Source organism: Frankliniella occidentalis, unplaced genomic scaffold (genome assembly GCF_000697945.3).
Source record: "Frankliniella occidentalis isolate FOCC.00 unplaced genomic scaffold, Focc_3.1 Scaffold315, whole genome shotgun sequence".
Classification (NCBI taxonomy): Eukaryota; Metazoa; Arthropoda; class Insecta; order Thysanoptera; family Thripidae; genus Frankliniella; species Frankliniella occidentalis.
The window spans coordinates 252,231-257,108 of NW_026267440.1; positions in this window are offsets into that span (position 1 = coordinate 252,231).

Genomic DNA, 4,878 nt, shown 5'->3' on the forward strand with positions numbered 1-4,878 from the left:
TTTAGGCCAGTTTGTAGTTGCGCAGTCACTACTTTCTAAAATTCGTGACGTATGCCTTTTTGTCGTCATCACCTACTTAGTGCCATGGTTTACGGCTACAAACCATTTGGTCGCCCCTAGGACGGATCTTCAACTGTTAAAGGACATTAAGGCATACAGAACATTTCCCCTTCCCTTCCGTCACTCTGGAGGACATTTTTTGGGCTGCTGCCCTGACCAGTGTATTTGCGACAGTAGTTAGCGGTTCGAACATGTTGCACAGAAAACATTGAGAAACGGGTGGGAGCTTCCGGATTTTCTCTCCGACAAAGAGTCTTGAAGATATAGCTGTCCGAAGTTAAGGTTTTAGCGCGGAGGACAGTACGGAAGTTACATTTTGACTACTTCCTAAGGAATTTCGATTACTTTCACCACTGACATTGCCTTTTTTTGTACTAAAATTTAATTCGCCACCTTCCCCCGAATCAAATAAGCCAAACGACATCGAAAACGACGGAAAAATAACGATTCTACGGCCAAAAGACACAAATATGTCGCTTATTTTGAAAACCTCCCATAATTTTTTTTACACATATTTAGATACATAATTCACTCAGATTCAAACTAAACACTATAATCATTGAATATTATAGAAATACTTCTAAAGCCTTATTTAGATCATTAAAATTGTATACTATTATTTATTATGAAATTTGTTTAATAGAAATGAAACAAGAAAGAAAACTTATTGAAGAAACTTTCACCCAGAGCAGAAAAGCATTCAGAAATCCAAGGCGGCAGTTGGTCGCACTTAAACACAGTTTGAAACGTTTATTTAATGACAATCTTTTACATAAGCACGTGACTGCTGACAATCATAATAATGGTTTGGTTTATGAGTAGTTTGCTTAAGACTTCAGCAGAGTTCTTTGAGTCATATAAACAGACATTTTTGCAACATTACAAAAATGTTTGTACTTGAATCCATGTGATAAATTTAAACAGACATACCAAGCTGGGTATCTTTTGACTCACAGCCTATAACGTTCCGGGGATGCAGGCCGGAGTGAGTTCTCAGGCAAGGGTTTAGGTACAGCAGGGGCAGCGGGATTTGTCCCTGCAGCTTTACTTGGAGGGTCTATAAGGAAACAGACAAATATATTAAAATATGGTAGAAACACACAATAGACACTGGCTCACAATAATACTAAAATATACCATTGTACTTGTATTAATGTTATAAATTAAAACAGACATACCAATCTTGGTATCATTTTCAGCACAGCCTATAAGTTGTCCGAGTCACAGCAGGGCGGGTTAAATTCACATCAACAGGTTCAGTAACAAGAGGAGGATTGGGGTTTGTCTCAACAGCGCTGGTTAGAGCGTCTGTAAGAAAATAATAAAAATAATTAGAACATTAGACAAATACATACGAGCAACAAACACTAGCTGACAAGGTACATATGAATATCGTGATCAAGTAGTAATACAGTAGTATTATTATTTTTAGTGAACGTCACAACTACAATATGTAGGGATCTGAATACGTTATAAGATAGAACTAGGTAGATGTACGCCAGACCACGTCTCGCGTAACAGGCTTCGCGATATCTCACGAAACACTGTTACGCTGCGACGCGCCTGGCATACATCTACCTAGGCCTGCGGCGCTGACACCCGAGTCGGGCCAATGTCGTGAGTAGGCACTCGGCCCCAAAAGTCACAAATTTTATTCTTCGGGGTTTTACTTTTACGAGTTACCCTACCGGAGACCAACAAATATCTGAGAAAAACATGGAAATGTTTTGCGGTCATTTTCGTGTAGAAAACTCCCTCTGGTGCCTAAACGGTTAAAGATAGAGCCAAATGGACGAAATTTTTGTCCAAAGGGCTCTACTTTGATGAGTTACCCCTTAGGAAATAGTAAAAAAATATTTTTGAAAAAACTTCATTTTGGGGACCTGTGGTTTTTGATTTATTAAAAATCCAATTTTCGAGCTAGAATGCTCTTCTTCGAACTCGATCTGTCTTTTTATGACACAAAACGACCCTGAAAATCCCAGGTCGCTAGCTCAATTCGTTCTCGAGTTATCGTGCGCACAGACAAACACACAGACACACAGACACACAGACACACAGACACACAGACAGACAGACAGACAGACGCGAAACTTTTTGATTATCACTGGAGTAATAGGCTTCGCTAATCGCTCAGCCAATGAGTGATTCGCCTAGTATGAAGAAGAAAAGAAGCGTAGAGCGGACCCACAACAAAGCGACATAACCTGGTCGCGAAACCCTTCCAAATAGAGGCTTTGGAGCTGTTATCGGATATATTTCATTTGATTGTACGCTAGAACAGATTTAAAAGTGATTTGAAAGACATTATTTGGAATATTAACGCAATTTTACGATTCAGCTTTCTGCTTTGTTGTGGGTCCGCGCTACGCTACGCCACCATCTTCTTTTCTTCCTCTTACTAGGCGAATCGCTCATTTCATTAATGTTGTAGGCCCCCAAAATGAGGTTTTTCAAAATAATTTATTACTGTTTCCTAAGGGGTAACATATCAAAGTAGGGCTCATCGGACGAAAATTTCGTCAAATTGGCTCTATCTTCAACCGTTTAAGCACCAGAGGGAGTTTTCTACACGAAAATGACCGCAAAACATTTCTATGTTTTTTCAGATAGTTGTTGGTCTCCGGTAAGGTAACTCGTTACAATAAAACCCCGCGGAACAAAATTTTTGACTTTGGAGGCCAAATGCCTACTTACGACTTTGACCCGACTCGGGTGTCAGGTCCTAGGTAGATGTATGCCAGGCGCGTCGCAGCGTAACAGTGTTTCGTGAGATATCGCGAAGCCTGTTATGCGAGACGTGGTCTGGCGTACATCTACCTAGTTTTTTAACTTACAGGATAGGGAAGGGCGTAAGCGAAGGTAGCCCAGGAAGCCTAAGAAAAAGTCAAAGACCAAGGACAAGACCACCCGTGAAAAAATATACCGCTTTTTCGTCTAACACTCGTCTCCTGTGAGAGACAAAACAGAAACGAAATTGGTTTGAAAACGATACGACATAGAGACGAAATTTCGACGAAATAACAGTCGATTGGCGACAGAAGTTCGTCTCCGTCTGGTCGCTGATCTATCGCCAACTCATCGCCGTTCTATCGCGTACTCGTCGTCCAGTGCGCTTGGAAGCAACGAAACGGAGACGAAACTGAAACGCGACAGACACGAATAAGAGACGGATGGGAGGTGAGATAGGGGAAAGAGAGAATTTTTGGGATGTTACCGGGGATTGAACTCCCGACATCGAGCTGGTAAGTGAGCTCCTAGCTCACTCGGCCATCTCCATCTCTATGTATAGATAAGAGTGAGGCTCGTCATGAACGCGATGCTTCGTCGCCCTTCCATCGCAGGAGACGAAGACGCGATGGAACAGCGATGAGTTGGCGATAGATCAGCGCCCAGACGGAGACGACCTCTCTGTTGCCAATAAAGCATTCCGGTAAAGCTGAAATGCAGAAGAATACGGGGAAGAAGAAAACAGAAGTTACCATGTTAAAGCATAGCGATTTCCGTTTTCTTCTTCCCCGCATTCATCTACATTTTAGCTTTACCGGAATGGTTTATTGAGTGTCATTTCGTTTCCATGTCGTATCTTCTTCACTTTAATAATGTTTCTGTTTCGTCTCTCATGGGAGACGAATTTTCGACAAAATAGTGGTATAAAGTTTTACACGGGCAATGACAAGACCAAGGATGACAGGAAGTCAGAAGAGTTAGTGTCACCAGATCAGTCTACACACAATAATGGTAGTATCCCAGTGGCGTCTTCGAGACAGGATTTGTTTGAAGATGACGAGGAGGTCTCTGATTTTTTGCTATTACAAACAACAGAAGACGTTAAGTTGCTAAAGTAAGGTTCAGAATTCCAAAGAATTAGGGGTATGTTCAACCCAAGAAACTCAGTCGACCCTGAGCCAAGAGGCCAAATTCGCGGCACATTTAGAATATTTGATTAAAGAGAACGATAATGTTTAAGACCCAATAAAGGCTTGGTCGAAGTTAGCAACAGCGGAGAAGCGTGGTTTAGCCGTCATCAACCGCCTTCAAGGATGCAAGGAAAGAGGAAGCACTTTTCGAAAACAGTATTCAATAATGGATTCCGGTAAAGCTGAAATGCAGAAGAATGCAGGGAAGAAGAAAACGGAAATCGCTATTCTTTTACATGGTGACTTCCGTTTTCTTGGTCCTCAAGTTCTTCTGGATTTGAGCTTTACCGGAATGCTTTGTTTTAGTTTGGAAGAATCCGAAATGAATTCCAGTGTAATGAGCGAATGCAAAAACGCTCTGTTTGAATGTCAAAACGTAGTAAAGACAAAGCTAAATGAGACTTATTTAGATAAAGTTCACCAAGTTTTCCTCGAGTCAGAGGCCATGAGCCTAAAACGTGCCATTGATAAAGCCCTCAGCTTTGAAAAGGAGCTGGCTGAAATAGATTAGCTTTTCAACCAAATGTCAGCAGCGTTGAAAACAAAATTCGTAGATAAATTGTCAAGTATAACCAAAAAGGCTGCATCTATGAAAAAAAAGTAAACGGCATAAAAGGGGGGTTTACCAAAGTTGTAAACCTTAATTTTAACCCTCCGGCGGAAAGCAAATAATGTGGTAAGTATACATTCTTAAAATAATGTTTTTGTAAGTGATGTTCTGTTGACTAATGCTCCTCTGTTTTCAGGTTGTTGGGTGTCTCCTCCTAAGGTGATTTCTATTGAAGTTTTCTGCCGTTTCTCTCAGCCGTTTTTAGCCCGCTCTTTTGCTTAAAAGCTATATAAGCGGGCTTATGCCATCGCCTCTGTGTTCGTCTGTCTGTCTGTCTGTCTGTCTGTC